This window comes from Sceloporus undulatus, chromosome 3 (assembly GCF_019175285.1).
Source record: "Sceloporus undulatus isolate JIND9_A2432 ecotype Alabama chromosome 3, SceUnd_v1.1, whole genome shotgun sequence".
Taxonomy (NCBI): Eukaryota; Metazoa; Chordata; class Lepidosauria; order Squamata; family Phrynosomatidae; genus Sceloporus; species Sceloporus undulatus.
In genome coordinates this window covers 112398623-112408041 of record NC_056524.1, presented here as the reverse complement: position 1 = coordinate 112408041, position 9419 = coordinate 112398623, and positions in this window count along the sequence as shown.

Sequence of the window (9419 nt, the reverse complement as noted above, 5' to 3'; positions counted from 1 at the left end):
GAGGAGATTACAGTAATCCAAAGGGAGTTACTTATTTATTTTATTATTAATATGAATGATTTTCTTTATATTATTACTGCCTATACCAAGGGTGAAGCTTCTAATCATTGAATTCCACTGTCTTTCTACCCACTCCCATTGTAATGATGCTATTTCATGATGTAGCCTCATACTGAGGCAATTTCAGGGTGGTGCTAGCAGCCATCAGCTCCTATCTCAGCCTTGTGAGTCATGAAATACAGTGCAATCTTATACATTTTTACTCACAAGTAAGTACCAATGAATTAAATATGTGTGAAGTTGAAGGCTTTCACGACCGGTATCCATAATTTTCTGTGGGTTTTCAAAGCTATGTGGCCATGTTCTAGAAGAATTTATTCCTGATATTTCACCTGCATCTGTGGCTGGCATATTCAGAGGGTGGTGGCATGGGGTCCTAGTCTCTGGAGCAGCAGAAAGCAAGCTTGCTCCCTCCTCAATATGACATCCCTTCAAATATTTAAAAAGGGCTATCATATCACCTCTTAACCTTCTTTTCTCCAGGCTAAACATCCCCAGCTCCCTGCGTCTTTCCTCACAAGGCATGGTTTCCAGACCCTTCACCATTTTAGTTGTCCTCCTTTGGACATGCTCCAGTTTCTCAACATCCTTTTTTAATTGTGGTGCCCAGAAATGGACACAGTATTCCAGGTGGGGCCTGACCAAAGCAGAATAGAGTGGCACTATAACTTTCCTTGATCTATATTTCTGTTGATGCAGCCTAAAATTGCATTGGCCTTTTTAGCTGCTGCATCAACTGTTGACTCATGTTCAACTTGTGGTCTACTTGGACTCCTAGATCCTTTCACATATACCTTCAGCTTTCATTCAATCCTATCATAAGACTTGTACAACTTAAAACTCTTCAAGCTGAACACATCCCTACAGTCATACATTTGTGCCCTGGTAAATGTTCTTTGCAGATACAACTTGGTGGTATAACAGGCTCTTATAGTTGACTGATGGTAGTCTGCCTTGACACATGTGCTCCTTTTCTACAAGATAGCATTTTGATTATATCTTGAAAATTTATTTTGGAGACTATAAGTCCCAGAATCCCCCAACCAACATGAATACTGGGTGTGCTTGATGAGGAATTATGGGAATTAGAATCCAACAAAGTATTTCCCCCCCAAGATCCAGTTGTGATATACCCAGACTTAAAAACTAATTCATACTTTTGGATAGGCTTGGGTAATATATGGTCCTCCAGATGTTGTTGGACTAAAGTTCCCAAACCAGCCTAGTCAGTAATGAGGAATGAAGGGAGAGACACAGGTTGCCCAAGCCTATTTGTGGGGGGATATATTTCCAGCACATTCCAAGCAAGTAAGTCTTACAGATGGTGAGATAGTATTCCCATGTTGCACATATCAATACTTTGTCTGCACCACTAGCTTCAGTTCCATTTGGAACTGATTATATTGTTTCAGATTTCAGGGGCATGTTCCATCTCCCTCCTCACCATGACTTATAAAGGCAGAACTCCTACTCTCACACAGTGGGAGTACGCCAGAATAAATGCTCATAAATGATTTGGGAACTCGGTCTCCATGGAAGCAAATTTTACTCCTGCTGAGTGCAACGGCATGAGGATGAGATTCTAAGCTGGGTCACCAAATCCATGTGGTGTGAACCAGAAAAGGAGCAAAAAGAAAAAGTGTGTGGGGGAGAGAGAAAAGGCATCCAGCACAAAAAACCTGATACAAGACAGGACTGCCCACATATCCAGTCCCTTGCAGATTATTCTCTATAAGCCATGGCTCAGCAGATCCCAATTAAAGGTGAAACACGCTCCATAACATACCTTCCAAACTGTACTCATTTCCTCTGGGATGTAAGAAACTTTCATAAATGTACAAGGGCTAGGATATGTATAAACCATTCTGATAAATGTTAAAGAGACCATTATAACGTCTTCATCTTCATAGAGTGGCACTGTCTTGTTATGGACTAAAATATTGGAAAATGTTATAGAGGATGGTAACTTGATGCATACTACCAGTGGGTCTGTTCATAATTCTCTGGGTTTATTTAAAGTACAATGAGTAGTCAAAATGTGTTTCAGATTTGCTATTCAAATTTTGCAAACCTCTCCCCCCCCCCACTCCCTGTAGCATGTACAGTATACCTCTTTTTGCAAGATTTAGCAGCCACCATCTTGCCCTAAAAATGGAGCTTTAGTGCCCTAAACTGATGAACCTAGGTACCCATACTTTCCACCCTAAGGCTAATAGCAGTATTCCAAGGAAGATTATTTGGAAGACAGTGTAATGGGAAAACTCAAACTCCCTGTCTCCTATATCACTGCTTAGGCAGGAAGTTGAGGGGTTTTTTTTTCCTTGGAGGTCTTGAAACAGAGGTTGAATGACCTTTTTTGTGAGTGATTTAATAATAATAATAATAATAATAATAATAATAATAATAATAATAATAGCTTTTATTTATATTTCCCGCCTCTCCCTGCGGATCAAGGTGGGAGTACAACAGTAAATTTAAAAATACAGTTCAGTTAAAATTACAATTTATATAAAATGAAGTCCATAAAAACACAATAATAAATCAATCCTATCAAAATTCCATATCAACATCTAACTTCCAATACATGCTCAAAATAAAATGTCTTCTTATAATTGTTATAGCAGATCAGGGGGATAGGCTTGCCAGAAGAGATCCATCTTGAGTGACTTCTTGAAGGCGTCTAAGGTGGTACAGTAATAAGAGATCTCCAGCAAGCCATTCCACAATTTGGGAGCCATAGCAGTAAATGTCCTATGCGAAGCTGATAGATTCAATAGATTCTTCCCAGTTGTTCTGAGAGTGCGGGGGCGGATTGTGTAGGGAGAGGCGTTCCCTCAAGTAACTCGAGCCCAAGCCATTTAGGGTTTTAAAGGTAATAACTAACATTTTGTATTGTGCCTGGAAACTAATCAGCAGCCAGTGAAGTGATTTTAGTACAGGTGTTATGTGGTCTGATCTAGGTGTTCCAGTGACCAGTCTGGTGGCCGCATTTTGCACCAATTGAAGTTTCTGAACTTGGTACAAAGGTAGCCCCATGTAAAGCGCATTACAGAAATCAAGACAAGAGATTACCAGTGCAAGTACCACTGCTTCAATGTTCTTTCGGTCCAGGTAGGGACATAGTTGGCCTATCAACCGAAGTTGATACCAGGCACTTCTGGCCATCGCATCTACTTGAGATGATAACTGTAGAGATGGATCCAGAAGTACTCCCAAAGTGCGAACTTCGTCCTTTAGGGGAAGTGTGACCTCGCCCAGGGCTGGTTGACAAATCTCCATCCCTGGACTTGGGGAACCTATCACAAGTACCTCCGTTTTCTCTGGATTCAGCTTGAGTTTGTTTTCCCTCATCCAGCCCATTACCGACTTAAGACAGGCATCCAGAGGAGAGATGCCATTCTTAGTCAGTGCATCACTCGGAGACATAAAGAAGTAAATTTGGGGGTCATCAGCATATTGATAGCACCTCACCTCATGTCTCCGGATGATCTCTCCCAGAAGTTTCATGTAAATGTTAAACAGCATGGGGGACAGGATGGCACCTTGAGGAATGTCAGATGTCAGCTCTCTTTTAGAAGAGCAAGTATCCCCCAGCTTCACCATCTGGAATCTGCCTGAGATGTAGGAATGGAGCCACTGGAGCACAGTGCCCCCAATACCTAGCTCTCTCAGGTGTTCCAGAAGGATACCATGGTCTACGGTATCAAAACCGCTGAGATGTCCAAGAGCACCAACAAGGTCACACTTCAACTAAAGCAACCATGGCTGTCTCAACTCCATATCCTGTCCAAAAGCCGGTTTGAAATGGGTTCAGATAATTGGTTTCATCCAAAACAGCTTGGAATTGGAGGGTGACTGCCCTCTCAATCACTTTGCCCAAGAATGGTAAAAGGGAGACTGGTCTGTAATTGTTTCTTATCAAGGGATCTAACGAGGGTTTTTTAAATAGCGGTTTAACTATTGCTTGTTTCAGTTCAGATGGAAATATTCCCTCTTTAATGGATGTGTTAATTATGAGACGTAATAAAGTTTTTATTACACCTCCCCCCCCAATGGTCAACCACGATGGGCAAGGATCGAGCGAGCACATTGTCCTCTTTACAATTCCAAAGAGTTTGTCCACTTCATCAGTATTTACAAACTCAAAATGATCCAGTATAACAGAGTCCACAGAGTCACTGGGCACCTCTCTTACTGTTTCTGTTATAATGTCCTCCTCCAGATCAGCCTTTATCTGAGAGATTTTATCTGCAAAGAAGTCACTGAAAGTGTCACAGCAGGCTCCAAATGGTTCTAGTAACAGGTTCAAGAAGGGAGACAGTTGGGTTAGCTCTTTAACCACCCTGAACAACTCTGCTTGACGGGACTCCGCTGATGCAATACGTGCAGCATAGGCATATAGGATGGCCAAATACCTAGAGCCAACCCTGTGTCCTGTTACTTCTCTGTAGTCTTCTCAAAATGGTAACAGGGAGTGATGTGTCACTTTGAGAAGAACTGCAGAGGTCAACAGATGTATTTGGGGCAGTATGGCGTTCTGGAGTGTTTATGAGAAGGGGTGGGGTATTTTTATGTTTTAATTTGATTGGATAATTGTCTGCATGGTTTTGCGACAAAAATTAACTGAAAAAAAATTCAAGGGCCATTAAAGTAGGGTGCACTACTCAGAAATTACCTGAATTTTTTTCAGGTGCCATTGAAGTAGGATTCAGAGACTGCATGCAGTCTGCAGAGTGTACTCTGCCCACAGCTGATATAAGGTATAACACTCCATCCATCAGAGGAAGTTGGCTTTAGTCCACAATAGCTCACTGACAATACAAAAATAAATAAAAAAGGATGTATGTGTCTGGCATCCTGCAGCCAATTGTACTTTTTAAGCCGTTATACAATATCTTTATACACTTGACAGCTGTGAAGTGTGATTGTTGCATTTGCAGTTGTGCATTTTTGAATGGTGCATAGGCACTCAGTGCACTCAGTATAGCACTTGATTTACTGAGACTGGAGAAACAGCAATTGGTTTCACAATGTTGATTTTCACTGAATGGTAATATAGTGCAACCACCACTTAATTATGTGTTTGTAAGTTTACACTATGCAAGCACAATATAAGATCTCTCTCTCTCTCTCTCTCTCCCCACACACACACACACACACACACTCTGTGTGTATGTGTGTGTACATGTACTATAACCCCAGGATCATGATACTTAGACACTTGAAACTTAGCATGCAGTCTAAGAGACCCAAGGGTTGTGCACCTGAGAGCACTTTTTAAAAATTTATTATTTAATTTTGGATCAGTTAAATTTAGTCACTACGTGGCTCACATAAGGATCAAGTAGGAAAGTGAGTGGATGTGAGTTGAATAAGCATCATGATGAAATGAGACAAAGAAGAGTGAGAAAGATAAAAGGGAGAAAAAGAGATGATAAAGAACAGAAGGTAAAAGAAAGAACACTGGGAAATTCAGAAAAGAGGAATTGGCAGTTTGGGTAGGAAGAGAAAGGGCACCAGTAGGTCCAGGAGAATACAGAGAAGTGGAATGATTCCCAGATGACAAGGGGGTCGGGCAAGCCTGCATTGTGACACCCTGTCTAACATGTAAGCGGAACATATCATATGAAAAGCAGGATTAGACTCAGGAAGAAGGTGTGAACATTGGAGGAAGGAACACCAACAATTTAAGATATGCAGATGACACCATACTACTAGCAACAAAAAAATAGGTAAGACTTGGAACAATTATTGAAGAAAGTCAGGGAAGAAATGGCAAAAACATGTTTATACAGTTGAACATTATGAAGACAAAAACAATGACCACAGATGATTTACATAACTTTAAATAGATGATGAAGACATTGAAATACAGTTGCCCTTCCATTTGCATGGACTTCAGATATGTGACCCTAGCTTATTCATGAAGAGCAAACTGAGGAGATTAAAATGGGGCACGTGGCCAAGGCTAAAATGAGTACCCAGCTTGTTGGGATCAATTAGCTTACAGTTGTAAACTGCTTAGAGACTGGTTAGGTGGTATGCAGTGATATATAAATGAATCTGCTATGGTTGTTATTCTCTTTTTCCCTACCAAAGTTCTTACACCTAGGTCTGAGTGATTGTAAGAAGTAATGTTTTTTTCCTTTGGGGTGAAAATGAAAAGACAAACATTCTTGAAAGTATGTAGAACAGGTTTTCTCTGTAGGAGGATACTTCCCTGCCAATTTGAAGACTAGCTGTTATTGTGGATGGGAAGTCCTGCCATTTCATCATCAGCTTACTTACCTTGATTGTAAAGGCTTCAGAGAGATTACCCTCTGTGGAGTGGCCAGGGAATGAGATGAGATGGCAGGCAAGTGACTTTAGGGGAAAAGCCTGAGGCAGAGATCACTCGGGATTGTGGATGAACCTGCACTGCACCTAGGAAATGATGTTTTTTAAAAATTAAAAAAGAAAGAAAAAGATTTACTTATATATCAGAATAACTATTTATTTATTTACGTATTTAATATAGTACCTTTCTCCTTGCAGAGGAGCCAAGTTTGCATATATCTAATTGAAATAAGGTTCAGTTAAAAAGCTATTTGAGTTTGAATACGAGACAGACTGTCCATTCCATATAATAGGCCAAATAATAATAGGTCAGAAGTTTGCCACCTTCTTTTCCTGATGTTAAACTCCAGCTGCTAGGAACAAATGGAAAGGAATTAGTATAAAATTCCTGCAATGTGGGCTGTGTCTGCATGGGCCAAATAACACAACCTCCTTGCACCCTGTCAGCAATCAGTCAGGATGACTCAGGGCCCAATCCCTAGTTCTGGTGCAAACTTTCTGGATGATGTACAGACAGTTCAACACCAAACCTGTTGTGTATTCCACTTAAAATGGTTTAAGGAAAATTATCTTTTGCTCCAGATCTTCCTAGAAGATCCAGAAAGTTCCAGAATGACATGGAGTGGCTGTTTATAACACATCCTGCTGTGCTGCCCACTGCCACTGCTGCCATGCAGTGGTCAAAATTAGGTGTCCAGTAATGTGATTGAATCTGGGCAACTTATTTTCAGCCTCAGAGGTGGTAACCTGTGGCAGCAGCAAGTGGCACAGTAGGGTGAACAAGCAAACAGATGCCTGGCATTGTTGTGGAGTAATGGCAATGGGGAAATGTTGGGGTAGTTTTGGGGCCATAATTGTTTGTGTGTGTGTGTCCTGGAATGAAACCCCAAGGGATACCAAGGGCCCACTGTACATATGATATAGAAAGTTTGCTACTCAGATTTTTGAGTCTAGTATACTTAAAAGTCTTTAGCTTTTTCTTTGACCTCCTCTTGAATATACACAAAAAACTCACAGGCAGAAGATTGATTTGCATGACAGAAGAGATCTAATTTCATGCTCTTTCCTCTCTGCAAGTCCCAATTTGAAGATCCAGTTTGGATTAATTACATTTGAAGCGAAACAAAAAATTGAAAAAGTGCCTTGCTTGTACACCAAGAATAAATAGACATGATGTTGATTCTGTTTCATAGCAATTATGAAATGCTGTCAAGTGTCCAAAGCTTTATTATAATCTTATCTTGTTTTCAGGGCTCCTAAGAATAGGTTCAGGCCCCAACTATTTGGGCCCCTGAAAATTCTCTGATTTCCTCAATGTTCTTGAGCCTTTGTGGAGAGTGGAGGAACATACAGTCACAGTTAAACACAACCACTTAGAGATGGAAATTATATAAAAAAAAATCAAAAATAGTATTTTTGTTTTTCTTTTTTTTTTTCATGTTGAAAAATCCTGACAAGAAAAATTCTTGGACCTTACCATTGCAAAATTAACCCCCCCCTCCCCCCAGAAAACAGCACTTTCTTTGTAGGGGATATACAGTATTTTCTGTGCAGAAAAAGGCTCTTTTCGTTGCAAAAAATATAAGCCACACATGAATTTTGTGCAGAATAAGTCCCAATCTCAGAATACTTTTTAAAAAGTGAACAGTTTCCAAAAATGTTCTTGCAGTCTTCTAGAGTAGGAAAGAATTGCTAAAACTACGTATGCCTTATTAAGAATGAAATTAGCAAAGGATTATATGCTTTTATCTGTTGATATTCATGTTTGATTTTATTGTTCTTGTTTGCTGTTACGCACCTCAATCCAATACAGGAGAGGTGGGATACAAATAATAATAATAATAATAATAATAATAATAATAATAATATCCCAACAACTGGCATCCTTGCTAAGTCACCTGCCCAACTTCACTATGATCAGCACCCAGAAGCTGGCCTCTTCTTACCTGTTACTTTTTCTGAAACCAGTTGTACACATACCTCTTTCGTTCCCTTCTTCCCACTCTTATCCTTTGCTCACTTTGTGGTTTCCTTACCCACACTTGGACCCTACTCTTACTCTTTCTTGCAGCAAGGGCAGAATGGCTACTAATCTTCAGTATTTTGTAATACACAATTTTGTATTATAGGGGAAATATTAAAATAATGTATAGTTGTCCAGTCATTTAACAGATTACTTTTAATACTATGTTTTCTTTTTTAAACAAATTCATTGATTTTACAATGGGGGCAAACTTTGAAATTCATTGATTTTACAAAGGGGGCTGTTAAACTTTTATTTATTAAATTTTTTTGAAAAAATAATACTACCAAGAAAGATGAAATCATATGCAAGATTTTTGAGTGCCAAGGCCCCTTCCTATCAGGCTCTAGTAATTCATACATCATTCCCAGTAGCTCTGCTTGTTGCAATTGTTACAGCAACCATGCAAAATAAGTCAGTGTTATTAGGAACAGATTTGAAATGAAAGGGATGAGATCAGTATGATAATATGGTTTTACCTTAGCCTCAGTTGATAGGAAATCTTTGGTTTTCTGTATTTATTAGACTGCAGCTCCAACCATTCTTTGTTGGGGAGCTGATGAAGCTGAGTGGGACTGATGGAAGTTGAAGTCCAAAATCCAAAATGCACAGAGGACCAGGTTTCCCCACTTCTGGGACAGGAGCATGAGTGTAATTGGGGTGCTCTTGATTGCATTTTGCCTTCTTAACTACCACACTTTGGGGCTGCAAATTTTCAGGTAGTGTCAAATTGGTTTAACTATTAAATAAACCAACTAATTCTTAACAAATAGTTAAGAGCACTTAAAAAACCCCAACTACTACTTTTCTATTATAATAGTCAGTAATAAAGATATTATTTTATTATTATTTTATTATTATGATGGATGATAACTCATAATTTAATAAATGAAGGCTATCTCATACTTCCTAAAGACATGTGTATCATTTATTTATTTTTTGGTATACAAATGCATTTAAATCTGTCTGCACTGGCCAAAGAGCCCAGAGTGTCCTGGTT